Source organism: Schistocerca piceifrons, chromosome 7 (genome assembly GCF_021461385.2).
Source record: "Schistocerca piceifrons isolate TAMUIC-IGC-003096 chromosome 7, iqSchPice1.1, whole genome shotgun sequence".
NCBI lineage: Eukaryota > Metazoa > Arthropoda > Insecta > Orthoptera > Acrididae > Schistocerca > Schistocerca piceifrons.
Genome location: NC_060144.1, coordinates 166,382,702 through 166,399,837, shown reverse-complemented (window position 1 = coordinate 166,399,837; position 17,136 = coordinate 166,382,702). Strand labels below are relative to the sequence as shown.

The 17,136-nt window shown below is 41.8% G+C and overlaps 1 pseudogene; it reads right to left on the bottom strand.

The window, feature by feature from the left end:
• Positions 1-2,496: 2,496 nt before the first annotated feature.
• On the bottom strand, positions 2,497-2,614 carry LOC124709323 (annotated as a pseudogene).
• Positions 2,615-17,136: the final 14,522 nt, after the last annotated feature.

The following is a 17,136-nucleotide window of genomic DNA, read 5'->3' as shown; positions in this document are numbered from 1 at the left end:
AGCGCCGCTCGAACTGTGAACACCACTGGCAGTGCTAAGAGTTTCCTACGACTTCCACATCGCTGGCAACGGGTTATACACAATGCTGGTGACTTCTTTGAAGGTCAGTAATATTTTGAAACACGTATCTATTTTGTACGAGCTGTACTTAAATAGTTGCCACTTTTAAAGTTCCAACCCTCGTACATTACGAACATCCAGTTAGCCTTACGTAACTCTTGAATTTACGAAATAAATCGAAGTTCAGGATCAGTAATTTACTTTCACATGTAAACTATGAATTTTCAAAACAGAAAACATGCTTGTGACTGAGCTGAAGCAGAAACAAATGAACCTGATTTGAGAAGAAGTATCTCGAAAACACACAAATTTATCAAATACAAATGTTTCTCTTACAAGCTACAGAGATGACGTGTAGGTGAAAGAGTGAAAAGAAATTAGTCGCTATTGTTAGGAGAGGAATCAGCAATGGAGCTTCACGAGATCTGCGCAATTTGGAGAAATATGAGGTTCTTCCAGCAAGCTTGGATAACGAACTGCATTCGTTAAACGAAAATTCACTCTAATGTTACAATTATATGATCCGATGGCGCTGCAACTGAAGCTATATTTCTCTTACACATGGTGACGATTGCGTTAATTTGATATTCATTTGAATCCAACTTCTAATAATAGTGAAGTAACGTAAATATATTGTCGTTAGGAGTCACTCTAGTACCCTTGAGGACAAAGCTGTAACCAGAGCGCAAGATAGGAGACGCCTGTCTGTGTGAAATATAGATCCCACGACAAACGACATTCCGTGTGAGACATAAGAGCAGTGTGCTTTGCAACTGACATCACATAATTTGCCAGTCTGTTAAAGCATTTTTCAATATTAAATAACTTCGTTTTTATTTCATATGAAATGAACAATTATCCAGTGAACTTGCATATAAATGGCAATAACACGTTCATTATACGCAACAACTGATCCATATAAGTGTCTTCATTTATCTAATTCAGCTACATCTACGCTTACGCTGCTGATATGAAACTTTAAATGGCTGAATGCTAAACACACACTGAATGCGTTAACATAGCTCGACGATTAGTTAACTCGAAAGACGATTTCATTTTACGACCTGGCTGTTCACTGTCATTCATACCACGATCGGGTGATTTCGGCTATTTGCCATTTTCAATTGCTTACTCCTACGCTCAAAAATCTGCACAGTGATCCTTTGTGAGTGAATACAAATATACATCTACCAGTCTAATAAATAACTGCTGCTGTACCAAACACGAGAGAGAACAGCGCTCCATGGCTTAGGAGTGCTAGTTCTGCAAGGTTCGCAGGAGAGCTTCTGTAAAGTTTGGAAGGTAGGAGACGAGATACTGGCAGATGTAAAGCTGTGAGTACCGGGCGTGAGTCGTGGTTCGGTAGCTCAGATGGTAGAGCACTTGCCCGCGAAAGGCAAAGGTCCCGAGTTCGAGTCTCGGTCGGGCACAAAGTTTTAATCTGCCAGGAAGTTTCATATCAGCGCACACTCCGCTGCAGAGTGAAAATCTCATTCTGGAAATATCCCCCAGGCTGTGGCTATGCCATGTCTCCGAAATATCCATTCTTTCAGGAGTGCTAGTTCTGCAAGTTTCGTAGGAGAGCTTCTGTAAAGTTTGGAACGTAGGAGACGAGATACTGGCAGAAGTAAAGCTGTGAGTACCGGGCGTGAGTCGTGCTTCGGTAGCTCAGATGGTAGAGCACTTGCCCGCGATAGGCAAAGGTCCCGAGTTCGAGTCTCGGTCGGGCACACAGTTTTAATCTGCCAGGAAGTTTCAGATCTTAATGTGCTGACTGCTGTGTACTGACAGACAAATCTTTACTTCCAAATAGCTGAGTACTGACTGACAGATCTTCACCTGCTGAATGTTAATTACTGACTGAGCCAGATCTTTAAGTGCTGACTGTTGTCTACTAATCGGCAAGTATCTCTACGTGATGACTGCCGAATATCGACTGTGTACAATATTGTGTAAAGAGAGCGTAGGCCAGTTATCACAAAATGTTAAAACGCAAGGCTAAGGCTGTTTGTGATCTTCAGTCCGAAGAATGCTTTTACGCAGCACTCCATGGTAGCCTGCCCGTTGTTAGCATCTTCATCCCTGAAGAACTACTGCGATATACATCCTTTTGGACATGCATACCGTATTCGTGCCTACTTCAACATCTACGATTATTACACGCCGCACCACCATCTAACATTAATTATTCCTTGATGCCTCATGATGTGTACTGTCAACACTGCATACTCCTCCCGAACAGGTTATGAATGCCCAACGATACCGACCGGCCGCTATGTCATCCTGAGCACATAGGCGTCACTGGATGCGGATACTGAGGGGCATGTAGTCAGCACACCGCTCTCCCGGCCGTATGTCAGTTTCCGAGATCGGAGCCGCTAGTTTTCAATCAAGTAGCTCCTCAGTTTGCCTCACAAGGGCTGAGTACACCCGGCTTGCCAACAGCACTCGGCAGACCAGATGGTCACCCATCCAAGTGCTAGCCCAGCCCGACTGAGCTTATCTTCGGTGATCTGACGGGAACCGGCGTTACCGCTGCGGCAAGGCCGTTGCCACATCAACACTGCATTGCCCGATTTAATTCGAATACATTCCATTACCTTCGGTTTACGATTGTTAATGTTCATCTTTCGTAGTCTTTTCAAGGCAGTATATGTTCCGTTCACGTGCTCCTCCAAGTCCCTTGCCGTATCTGGTAAACAACACTTCCTCAACTACTGCTTCGCTTACCTACTCTTCGACTCTTGTAACTAAAGTCCGGTTTGTGTACAAGTTGAAAATAACCCTTCACTCCCTTTGTTGTATCTTAGCTACGTTCGCACTTTCAATGAGTGTAGTCCGGTCAACATTGTCAAAAGCAATGTCTAAATCTACAAATGAGATAAACCTATGTTTGCCTATCCTTAATCTATGTTCTAAATTGTAGCGTCACTACGGCATCCCGTGTTCCTACATTTCTCCAACACCCACAGATCTTCTCCCAAAGTCGGTTTCGAACAGTTTTCCGATTCTTCTGTAAATTCAACACCAGTCAAAACCTTCCTTTTTTGGAATTGAGATTACTACATTATTCTCTAAGCATACTCCTCTCGCATGTATCTAGCACATCAGGTGGAATAGTTTCGGCAAGGATCTCAATAATTCGGAGAGAATCTTCTACTTTAACAGACTTAGTTTCGACTTATGTCTTTCAGCGCGTTTTCCAGTTTGTCTCTCACTCTTATATTTACTACCTCTTCTGTTTCTATAATAATATCATGTAGTTTATTTCCCTTGTATAGCTGTTCTATGTGTATCTAGGTTTTTCAGCTTCGCTCCATTGCGTAATACTGTCATGGAGTCTTTGTTGTTGATATTCATAGAAGTACTTTGTTTTTTTATTGTTTTATTTTTTTAAATTAATTTATTATTTTACAATGGGTTCTTCAATTTGCGCATAGATGGCGCCAATTTTTCTCTAGACATCCGTACTTCTACAGCCTTACATTTGTTTTCTAGCCATTTACGCTTAGTTATTTTGCATTTTCTCCCAATATCAGTATTTAGATTTCTGTTTTCTCGTTCAACTGCGTCAGAGGCTCCACATTCATATTTTTTTCCTCTGTCAGTTAAATTTAGCTTCTTCTGTGGCATACAAGGCTTTCTATTGGGCCTTCTCTCTTTACTTGCTTGATTGTCGTTTGCCCTCACTATTTCATCTCTCAAAGCTATCCACACATCTTGTCTTGTATTTGTTTCTCCTCTCTCAGTAATACGTTGCCTACTGCAGCCCCTCATACTTTGGATCATTCAGTTTATACATATTCCATTGCCTTAATTTCCTACATATTTGCAGTTTCATACTTTTATTCTACAAATATTAACAAATAAATTGTGATCAGAGTCAACAGTTTTCAGTGTAAATACCTCACACTTTGAATTTTCATCTTTGTCCCACCATTACATAATTAATCTGAAACCTATTTCATGATAATTTTCTCACCCATCGCTTACTTTGTTATCCCTTCATTATTTAGTCAGGGAGAAATCTAATATTTTATTTAATATCAAGTAACTAGTGGACATCCAGAGACAAAATAAAACATTTTTCCCAGTAATTTGGCTCAAATACAAGTACCTTCAGTTCATTGAGATTATTGGTAACTTATATAAATTCAAAGATACAGTCTCATCTTACACACAAACACTAATCAGTGATATAGGATAGCAGATGAGAATTATTTTCTCTTGGTTCAATAGATGTTGTGGTGTCACCGCCAGACACCACACTTGCTAGGTGGTAGCCTTTAAATCGGCCGTGGTCCATTAGTATACGTCGGACCCGCGTGTCGCCACTGTCAATGATAGCAGACCGAGCGCCACCCCACGGCAGGTCTAGAGAGACGTACTAGCATTCGCCCCAGTTGTACAGCCGACGTTCATATCAATGGTTCACTGACAAATACGCTCTCATTTGCCGAGACGATAGTTAGCATAGCCTTCAGCTACATTTGCTACGACCTAGCAAGGCGCCATATTCAATTGATAATTAATATTATGAAGCATGCACCGTAACGAGAGATGTTCTACAATTGTGGATTAAAGTTAAGTATTATATCAACTACGTACTTTATTTGCAATTATCAAGATATTGTCCTGTTCCAGACCTACGCCAGTCAGCGTGTAATTAAACGCGTGCATTTCGGCCTCTTCTAGCAACAGAGTGTTGGCGCTTCTGCCAACACAACAAATGTAATAGTGGAGAAAGAGAATGCAGTGGTACATGGATTCTCACGACTGAGAAATCAGAATTCATTTTATTGAAATCAAGTTAATCATGTTCATTTTTTGAACCAATTCAGTTTCCAACTATGTAACATCACAACTCACACCTGAGTTTAAATTACTAATGAAGGGTTAGTTTAGTCCAGTTCAGGATTTAATCAACAGCTACTACTGATTTATTACCGCTTATATTTATTTCACTACTTTCTCTCCCAACTGAAACCGATGTCCATGCATACATTTCTTCAGGCCTCGAAACATCTGAAAATCACATGTTGAAAGACCAGGTCTGTACGGAGAATGCTGCAGTGTTTCCCATCCCAATTCGTCGGATTGACAGTATGGGGGCCCGTGTTATCGTGCAATCGAATGATTCCGCCCAACAGTGTTCCTTGACATTTTGACTTTCTCATGCATCACAGATTTTTCAAAGTGTCTTCAAAGCACTGTGCACTGTTTGTAGTTCTCCATTCGAGGAACTCAACGAGCAGAGGAAACATCCAGTAGTGGAAACTCAGTCATTTCTAAAAGATTAAAGGATGAAGTGACTAGAAATGTTGCCATCATGGCCTTTACCCGATGGTCTTTTTGCTGCTGTAGTGAATAAACGTCATTAGTGAAAAACATTTGAAATTGTTGTTCATACTGCCATGCTAAGATGAAATTCAGTGTTTCTCCTCCACTTTTTTGGATACCAATGCAGGAAGTTGCGAGATCTAAACCAGACTCTTCTGGAGAATTAAATACCGTTGACTTGAGCGGCTGTGCATGCATTCCACACAATGAAAATCGATGATTAGTTATAATAGTCTGCTTCATATACATACGGTTTTAATCGTTCATCCCGGAAACTGATTATATGAGTTACCAAACAGTGAACTTGTCAATTCCGCTGTGATCTGCACGTGGGTTGGATGGCTGTCTATTCATCGTAAGGAAATCGCTATGACTTACAGTGCCTTCCCAACACATAGCTAGAGGCCCTGACTGCCTTACTGGCAGTGATAAAGAAAAATTTTACCTTTCTGATATGTAAAGGAAGTAATGTGCATTTAACAGACTTGGCCCATTACGTACTGAAATTATCGTAATTGTGTCTCCTGTGGAAGTAGTACTAGCTCATTTGGTATTGATCATGGCGTCCTTTCTGGTTATGGCTCCAAAAATTCGAATACGTGTTATATTTTTAGCTGGATGTGTATATGTTGTGTAAGACAGTAGTTTCAATGCATTATTCGAAAATGGAAGGATGTAATACCATTCCTCGATATTATATTTAAATAAAAAAGAAAATTAGGACTATTTAGTCAACGCTGACCTTTGAGTCTACAGTTTTAAGGTGGAAATCGATTACACAAAACAGCGATAGTTGCTTCTGTTTTGTTACTGATGTAATATATGAAATGAAAGTTGCTCTGCTGGGTGAAAGTAAATCATTTCACCTGCTCCATCATTACCCATAGAACCAGGGCTGGGAAATATACTTTATTATGCCCTTACGACCACGGACGTCTACGACTGACCTTTGAAACTGTGACTAACACATACATAACATATTCAGGATTTTTGTGGTCTATTACGACAAAATATTGACAGTGTTAGACACTTACGAGGTTGTATTAATGGATATGGGCTATAATTATCATGAGCACTACTTCCATAAGTACCTATTTGACTGACAGTCCAGAGCTTACATCAGCAAATTTCGGAATAAATATGTGACAAAGATTCGTTGTATATTTTCTAAATGCTTGTCCGAAGTCTGGGTCGCTTATAAGAGGATCAAGCGACCATGACGCCCGTATTTCTGAGACACATACTCAGTATGGTACCTTGTGCCAGTCACGAAACGGTGCTAGAGAGGATCACGTCTATCAATGTCTTACGCAAAATTGACTCCAACTGCAAATGTCATGTCTCAAGTGTGTTTTCGGCGAAAAGGGGATCCAGAGTTCACATAAAATTAGCCTGTTGATTTAACCTACTGGCACCAAGTCCAGCATTATGTTTTTCGTTTTTGGAGGAGAAGTTTTCTATTTACTAAGGGTTGTGTTACAAGCAACACATGATTCATTGCTATGTAGTGTGACCAGCAATCTGTTAAAACAGATGTGTTGAACTGAATTCTTTTTTCCTTCTTTGTAGGAAGATGTGTGAGCAGTCTTCTGATACATTTGTTTTAATATACACTACACAAACTTATTTCTAATCAAAATTCGCCACTCACGACGTATATACTGTATGAAAGCTGTGAACAGGTTACAGGTCAGGCGAAAGTAAATCGCTGTTTCAGTTGAATTCTTTTTAGATACCCCCCAAATCAGAGGTAACATTAGATCATTTTGAATGGTCACCACGCATTTACAAAAAATAAGAGCATAAGCTTCAGTTTAGAACAACATTTCCCCTACAGTGCTCTGCATTTCCCCCACAGTGCCTGCTCATAACCCCCTCCACAACCACTCCCCTATGCGTTTCCTGCCAATTGCACATCTACTATCTGTTTTATTCTGCGCGTAATCTACCCGAATCTCACTTGGCTCATTAGGTCTACAATGCTGGGAAGAGTTTCTGATCATCTAGATGTACATTTCTACCAGTCCTTGATATTCCCATCAATTTAAGTGGGAGATTACCCCAGTCAGAAATGATACAGCCACAGTGTCTTTTGTGAGCCACCATGGCGGCTAGGCTTACACTGAAATTTCCCCTGCCATTGATCGTTTGAGAGTATGTGTCTGTGAGGGTGGGGGTGGGGAGGTGGAAAGCAGGGTTTACAGCTACACTCCACATATTAAAGTTCGAGTGGTCGGCTACCCAGCGTGTGACACAGTTTTCACTGCAGTTGTTGGCACTATTGGTCAGCTCCATCTCTAGGTTCGTATTTTTCATGGAGCTGTGCTACACACACGGTATCTTTGGTTGGAAGCATAACAATTTCACTATGCCGTCATAAAACCTGGTAATGTAGTGGTGGTCTGGCAGGGGTTTGCTTATTGTGGGGTGGTATTACTTACATACACAAATCTTCGGCTAGAAATCGGTAATGCTGTTACAATTTGCCGTGACATAATTTATATAATGTGATGTCATTATTTCTCCCAATGCGTTCGTTTATAGCACCATGGTGTCAGACACACTAGAATGTAGTGGCAGCAGGATGATTAATAAACTGGGACAATGCTGCATTCTAATTGGCTGAGAGAATCATGACATCGACGTAACATCAGAAGAAGTGGAGTGAACTTTTCGTAATAAGGTAAAATACAAGAAATATGACAAAAATCTGTAACGGTTGAAAAAATACCAAAAATTGGTGAAAAATATGTGATATTGGAGAAAATACGAAAAATGAGAAACATTAGGTAAATTTATAATATTATGGAAGAATAAGAGTACTTACCTATCTTCCAGGGTGTGACCTATGCTGGTGTCTCGTATGGTGTAATATTAAATGGTTATTAACAAACAGTACTCAAGAGACATGACTTATCATAATTTTTTGTTAACTAATAGTCACATCCTCATACTCTCACCATACTGGTTAGCTGCTGAATAAACTGACACATGCAATTATAAAAGATGAAGGCGGAAAGGGCGAGGAGGGGTTGCTTGACCCACATTAGTCCAGGGAGGTGGGAGGGGTTTCTCGACATTTTATTCTGCTCCCCTAGGTTGAGAGGTGTGGCGCCACTTTTATGTCACGTGACAAAAGTGCCTAATCTGATTTCATGTATTCGTGGTGTGCACTAACCGGCTAGAACAATATGACAGCCGATCTGCCTATCGACATAAGCCCGTCCAAGAAACAGCAGCGTCACTTGGCGAGGAATGACTGCTAGTCAGACGCACACATCGTTAATGAAGCATGACTGAACATGCTGTCCGTGTTTAGAATAGGGAAGGTGCACGGTCTATCTCTAAGTGCGGGCAGATTGTAATGTTCAGGAGACTCGGCACGAGCGTTTCGGAAACTGCATGACTTGTCGAGTGTTCGAGGCGTTCTGTGATGAGTTTTTCAACAAGTGACGAAACCATGATGAAATCACATCCAGACGTCGTGGGGTTGGGCGGCCACGCCTCATTACAGATGTAAGACGTCGTAGGCTGGGCAGACTGGTAAAACGAGATAGCCGTCGACCTGTGGCCGAACCAACATAAGACTTCAATGCTGGGCCGAGTACAAGTGTGACTGAACACACAGTGTAATGAATATTCCAAATGATGGGCTTTCACAGCCGACGATCATGCATGCGCCAATGTTAACACCACAACTTCAGCAACTACTACCGAAACTGGCATGTGACCATGGGCACTGGACGTTGGCGAAGTGGCAGAGCGTCGCAAGGTCTGCTGAAGCTCGATACCTCCTTCATCATGTCGATGAATCCTTTGTACTAGGGGAACAGCTCCTGGACACCTATACTGTAGCATGGAGACAAGCTGGCAGCAGCTCCAGTAGGCTCTGGGAAACATCCGTGTGGGCATTCACGGGTCCGGTGGAGCTTGTGCAAGTCGCCACGACGGCCAACGAGTATCGCACACTGGTTGCAGACCACGTACACTCCTTCATGACGAACATGTTTCCCGAAGGCAGTGGCATTTTTCAACAAGTTAATGCACCATATCACAAGGCCAGGAGTGTGATTGAGTATTTTGACTAACAATGCGGCTAGATACAGTTGATGTGTTGGTCCATCAACTAACCAGATCTGAGCCTGATTGAACACATCTGGGATCTGACTGAATGTGGCACCAGAGCTCATCAGCCCCCTCCTCCGAATAAACAGGAATTAGGTGACTTGCATGTGAACATACGGTGCCAATACCCTTCAGTTACCTACCAAGGCCTCATTACTTCCGGGCCATGATGCTTTCCCGTGCCAAAGATGGACCTACTGGCTATTAGGTAAGTGGTCATAATGATCTGGCTGATCGAGATTGTGGTTACAGGATTTACGCTGAAAATCATTAACAGAAAGGCGCTTTTCGTTGCGATGGAGTCTTCTCACGAAATTCCAATCACCAGCTTTCTCCTCCGAATGCGAAAATATTTTGTTGACACCGACCTACATTGGGAGTAACGGCCAATCACCAGCTTTCTCCTCCGAATGCGAAAATATTTTGTTGACACCGACCTGCATTGGGAGTAACGGTCACCACGATAAAATAAGGAAAATCAGAGCTTGTACGGAAAGATATAGGTGTTCATTCTGTCTGCGCGATATACGAGATTGGAATAATAGAGAATTGTGAACGTGGTTCGATGGACTCTCTGCCAGGCATTGAAATGTGATTTGCAGAGTATCCATGTAGATGTAGAAGTATATGTAGTTGTACACAGGGAATAGAGTGTATAAAGGTACCTAATATATATATATATTAGGATGTGGACCTGTCTACTCTGCTACATTTCCGCTTCTTCCGATTCTTGATAGTACCAGGGACTTTTCCTCGGTGGAAAATTTGGAACGAGATGTACTCACCTTCAGCGGGCCACCTGAAAGAGCTACTTGAATGGGAAAGAAGTACCGACTCCAATATCAGGAAAACGGACAATGACAGAGAGAGTGGTTTGCTGGCCAAAGACTTCCAGCATAAGAAGTCACCCTCAGTAGTAGTAGTAGTAGTAGAGGGGCTTTTGGTCGCACGACAGCAAGGTCTTCAGCGCCCGTTCAGTAACATAGGGAGACGGGTGTCAAGAAAAATCCCAGAACAGGAATATAAAACGGAACATAAAACACGGGTAACAATCGTTGAAAAATATGTGCTCATCCACACCGAAGCGTGGGATGAAGCAGGGTGTCAACAGTAAAACATGGACAACACAGGAAGAAAATGATAGAGGGAGCTAAAACAATGTAGCAGATGGAAGTGGCTGGCTGACCACAAGGAGAAAAGGGGAGGAGTCAGCCACTCTGCAATACACTAAAACCTCCAGCCTAAATGTTTAGGCCAGAGTCCAGACACGTCACAAAACTTAAAAACCCTAGACACACACGTCTCATCATTAGCTAAAACATAAGGCAGATCCCCATCAACTTGTGCTTCTGCCCGTGCATCACGGTATAAAATGCAGTCTTTTAAAATGTGCCGGACAGAGATGTGCACACCACAAGCATCACAAAACGGAGGATCCTCCCGCCGTAATAAAAAGCTATGTGTGAGAGGACAGTGCCCGATCCGAAGACATGTGAGGGCCACCTCTTCCCGCCTGAGCAACCGGCAGGAAGAACGCCACGGCCGAGTGGTTGACTTTACCAACCGCAGTTTATCGGCCGTCACCGCCAGCCATTCGTCTTCCCACAACTCCATGCACTTCCTGTGGAGTGCAGCAATGACCGACTGCAAGGGGACGAAATGGCAAGAAAACGACAATTCACTTTGGTTTGTAAAATGTATGAGTCTGGCGACATACCATTTGACTTTCGGAAAATATCATCCTCACAATTCCGAAGACGGCAGGAACTGACAAGTGCGGGAATTATCGCACAATCAGCTTAACAGCTCATGCATCCAAGTTGCTGAAGAGAATAATATACAGAAGAATAGCAAAGAAAACTGAGAATGTGCTAGATGACGATCAGTTTGGCTTTAGAAAAGATAAAGACACGAGAGAAGCAATTCTGACGATGCAGTTGATAATGGATGCAATATTATAGAAAACTCAAGATATGTTCATAGGGACTGTCGACCTGGAAAAAGCGTTCGACAATGCTAAATGGTGCATTATGTTCGAAATTCTGAGAAAAATAGGAGCAAGGTACACGAACAGACGGGTAATATACAATATGTACAGGCTCCAAGAGGGAATAATAACAAATGGCTCTGAGCACTATGGGACTTAACATCGGTGGTCATCAGTCCCCTAGAACTTAGAACTACTTAAACCTAACTAACCTAAGGACATCACACACATCCATGCCCGAGGCAGGATTCGAACCTGCGACCGTAGCAGTCGCGCGGTGGAATAATAACAGTGGACGACCAAGAGCGAGTTGCACAGGTTAAAAAAAGGGTGTGAGACTGGGATGTAGTCTTTTACCCCTACTGGAAAATCTGTATATCAAAGAAACAATGATGGATATAAAAGTAAGGTTCACGATTGGCATTAAAATTTAAGGTTAATGTATATCATTGATAGGATTCGTTGATGACACCTCTATCCAGAGTAAATCTAAGAAAGACGAAAGTAATGAAAAGTAGCCGAAATGAGAACCGCAGGAAACTTAACATCAAGATTTACGGTCACGAAGTAGATGAAGTTAAAGAATTCTGCTACGTAGGCAGTAAAACTGCCAATAACGGAGGACATCAAAAGCACACTAGCAGTGGTAAAAAGGGCATTTCTGCCCAGGAAAAGTCTGCTAGTAACAAACATAGGCCTTAAATTGAGGAAGAATTTTCATAAGAATTTACGTCTTGATTACAGCATGGACTGTGGGAAAACGGGAACAGAAAATAATCGAGGCATTTGAGATGTGGTGCTACAGACGGTGGTTGAAAATTAGATGGACTGATAAGATAAGGAATGAGGTGGTTCTACACAGAATCGGAGAGGAAAGAATACGTGGAAAACACTAATAAAAGAAGGGACAGGATGATAGGACATCTGTTAAGACACGAGGGAATGACTTCCATGGTACTAGAGGGTACTGTAAGGACAGAAAGAGGAAGTAAGCAATTAGGAATACATCCAGCAAATAATTGAGGGCGTAAGTTGCAAGTGCTACTCTGAGATGAAGAGGTTGGCACAGGAGAGGAGTTCGTGGCAGGTAGCATCGAACGGATCGGAAGACTAATGACCCAGAAAAATGCCTCTTCATACCGCAGTCAAATGACACCAAACGGCTAAGTATAACTAGCTGACTTGTCAGTTTCACGAGGTTGCGTGAGCCTTGGGTTGTAACCTTCAATTTAGAAAAAAAATTCATGTTGTACCTCTAATAATATGTGAATTTCAGACCAAAGAATACCCACTTGTAGTCAGAGAGGTCAGTGAGAATGGGAGACGTGTGTCAAATCTCACATCTACCTCAACTTGCATTTTAGTGCAATTTTTATTGGTAGAAGAATTGGAACTGAAAGATGTATTTGTTAAATCGAGTAACCAATGAAAGAAGTACGAGTAGTTGTGATTTACGTAGTGTAACTCAGTACCGAGTTAACATACTGCAACGTAAGTGTTAAGCTACCTTGCGATAAAAATGTGTGTGAAATCTTATGGGACTTAACTGCTAAGGTCATCAGTCCCTAAGCTTACACACTACTTAACCTAAATTATCCTAAGGACAAACACACACACCCATGCCTGAGAGAGGACTCGAACCTCTGCCTGGACCATGGGATACGAGGATGTAATAGTGTCAGTACCAAATATTGAGAGCGAGTATTTTCTTTTGCAAGATTCCATTTTTGAAACTGCTGCAGAAGTAGGAGTTGTAGCATTTTAGATTCTGGGCAAGAAAGAGAAACTCCATCCGCAAGTTTTTGAATTCTACCTTCCGCCCAACACTGGAAAAATCATCTTATGACATAGGTTTTCAGTTTTTGAAACAAAGAAATTTTGTGTCTGGAGAACGTTTAGGTACGGCTGAACACTATATTTTCGCCTACCGGAATCATGGTGACAAATAACATTATTGAACAACGCAAGGGAAGCCAGAACAAAATACAAATAGAGAGTAGTACAACAATACAACAAAGAAGGAGATCATCAGGGAAGATAGGATGCCTGGTCTTGTCGTCTTCAGAATAAAACTGCCACACCCACAAATTACTGAATATAAGCAACAGATACATGGGACTGCAAAAAGCAGTTACCATTCGGGAAATAAAAGATTGGTGAGGTTTTATAATATACTTCAATGGTAGGGTAGAGGCGGCGTCAGAGCAATTTTGATATCAAATTGACAAGCTAGTTAATTAAGTTGATCAATTAATCACCCCCGCTCCTACCATGCTCACCCCCGACCCCGGATGACGTCACGTGTTTTTCTCAGCTTGCACCTGGCCCCAGCAGTGTATATAGCCGGAAATCATATGACTGGAAGTGCAGTCATCCTGGATCCTTAGAGTAAAACATAAGGCTTGACAGCCGCAGCTGATCAGTCTTCCGCAGTAGTTGAATGTGTCAACATGGATTCCTTCACGGTGCTAAACATCCTCAACTGTTAGAGACGGACGGACAAACGCTTCGGTTTGTAGTTGTTACAGCAGAACCTGGATAATCTGGCTACTGACATTGGCAACATAAATTACACCGAAAATGGTAAACTACTTAGTGATACGAATGCAAATGAGCTTATACCAATTACACAACCGTTCTACGATAGCGTTATGGTGACTAAAACTGTGATCAAGCGGACGTCAAGAAAAATTCCAAAGAGGACGGTCTGTATTGTTAAAGTAGGAGATTGTGGCTCGTTTAAATATTATCCACGTATTAATTTCTCCAATTTCCTCACTGCAAGACATGGTGTTAAGACGAAGCTGCCTTTTCTCCTACATGGGGAAGATATCGTGATAGCAAGACAGATACGGCAAAAAGTCGGCAAGGAAGCATGTAAATTATTTCGAAGAAATATAAAAATCCTGTGGTTATACCGTATAAAGTGGAATTATCTGACGTTAAAATGGATGTTCTAATGGAAGAGATGCCTGGAATACTGCAGCAGCGACCTGTAGACAACTATTACCTTTTGTATTTGGTCATAACGCAAGACTTCGCCGGAATTTTTAAAAAAATGGAGATGACCAACTACTTAATATCAACACAGGACTTCAGCATGGAAGGAGATTACCAGGAAAACAGCAATGTGATTGTGGACAACAATAAGACAATTGGAATAGACTGTCTAACGTGATTAAGCTCCAACTGTCAAGATGTATAACAAATTTATATGTCAGACTGTCTAACGTGATTAAGCTCCAACTGTCAAGATGTATAACAAATTTATATGTCACATCACAAGTCTAGGAGCGAACAAAGGTATTAGTAACCACATTATAGATTTTATAAAGTGTCCAGACATGCGAATACGAGACACTTTTAGGTCTTCCTTGGCTAAGCAGCATGGCGTTACCAGTTTCGAGGCTACAGTATACAATTACAGAATAGATGGTGTTTTCGACCCTGTGCACGAGTATTTACGTGTATTAGACACCAATATACAGTATTTAAAATGTGCTCCACGTTACTCTGTGTCACTTGCTTCCATGTGGCGTCAGTTAAATGATAACGTACAGAATAGCTATTGTGTAGTGTTTAATAAAATCCTGCAGTTCGTGTACTGGGATAATAAGAGTACCCGAAAATAGACAGGCGTGCAAGTAAGTCTTCCAGATACTCCAGACAGAAAAGCTTATCAGCTATGATCTGTCTGCACACTGTTTTAATTGTCTACCTGTAAACTACGCGAAGATTCTTGACTCCAATAAACACAACGTAATTATTATAGATAAGTGTTATGTTAAAGCAGGAGAAACTTATTTTTCTGAGGCTAGAACAGTGTTCTCCACAATACTGTCCGGTATAGATATTGCAGAATTGGGATTGGCTGACACGAGCAACGTTATTCCATAAGTTCTAAGGAAAAGAGTAAATGTATCACAAAGACTTGAACCATTTCCCATTAAAGAAATCACACCTTTAAGTACAGTTAATGTGATATGTGCTCGAAAAAGAAAACTGGAAATCGAAGACATCGAAGTAAAGAAAAGAAAACTAGAGGATACAGAGAAGACAACTGCTATAAAGGACGAATATAAGCTGCAGATGGAAAAGGAGGAGGCTATTGCGGATGTGCAGGCCAGTTTTACATATGGCTTTAACAAAGTGTATGTAGAAATCTGGGTACGACTGGGGAATACAAGACAATAGCATTTACTGTAAAGAGCAGTGGTAAGTGGCCGTATGTTGGAGTACTGGCCGAAAACGATGGACTGGAGCATGTTTACCATGTTAAAGGGCACACGAAAAATCTGTTTATCAAACTAAATTCCTACTTGGATCTGCTTACAAAAGAGGGATACATCGTATCAAAATGAGGTGGGCTTGTTGTCATACACTTAGCAACAGAAGAACCGTTTTCGGAGTTTAAATCCAACGGAATAACTGCCTTTAGCGGCAATTCGTTTGCAAAAGTTGTAAACTAAAAGTTCTGTTATATTGCTAGAGAAGGCCGAAATGCACGCTATAAGCTCACGCAGGATGGCGTGAGGTCTGAAACAGGATACGTAATGAATGCTATAAAGAAAAGAACGTAGCTTCTGGAATACATAACTTTAATCCATCATTTGTATACATCGTTCTTGATGAGCCATGCTTCATACGATAACTATCAATTGCTATGGCGCCTTGCTAGGTCGTAGCCATTGACATAGCTGAAGGCTATTCTAACTATCTTCTCTGCAAATGAGCGAGGCTTCGTCAGTGTTGCATCACTAGCTAAGTCGTCCGTACAACTGGGGCGAGTGCTAGTACGTCTCTCGAGACCTGCCGTGCGGTGGCGCTCGGTCTCCGATCACTGACAGTGGCGACACGCGGGTCCGTCGTATACTACCGGACCGCGGCCGATTTAAAAGCTACCACCTAGCAAGTGTGGTGTCTGGCGGTGACACCACAAGTTCCATATCAAAATTCTGCAAGGATGTGCAGCAGAAGATCTGGCAGCCTACACCCAGGAGGATGTGGAATGTTATAACAACTTTGTCATGCAGGATATAAGAAGAAAAAGGAAAATCCCCGAATACTCTCGTCTAGAACAACTGCCGGAAAGAACAGAACTGATTGTTAAAGCCATAAAAGAGGTAGTTTACAGCAAAAAAAAGTACGAGGGTAATCCCAAAAGAAAGGTCTCCTGTTTTTTTATAAGTACTTAGACCTGTTTATTTCTACAATAGTTTACAGCAGTTTTCAGCTTGAACAATTAGCTATTTTTCGACATAATCACCATTTCTGTCGATTCATTTTTGGGAACAGGTGACAGTCACTGGGCACCAAGTCAGGACTATAGGATGGGTGGGTGATTATGTTCCACTGAAACTGTTGCAGGAGAGCAACGGTTTGCCGAGCGATGTGTGGGCGAGCGTTGTCATGGAGAATGTGTATGCCCTTGCTCAACAATCCTCTTCTCCAGTTCTGAATTGCCCGTTTGAGTTTTTTCAAGGTCTCATAGTACCTGTCAGCGTTAATTGTGGTCCCAGTGGTCACATGAAGTCGACCAACAATACCCCTTTCCGATCCCAAAAAGCAGTTGTCATGACTTTACCCGCACACTGCGTTTGTTTGAATTTCCACGGCTTTGGCGA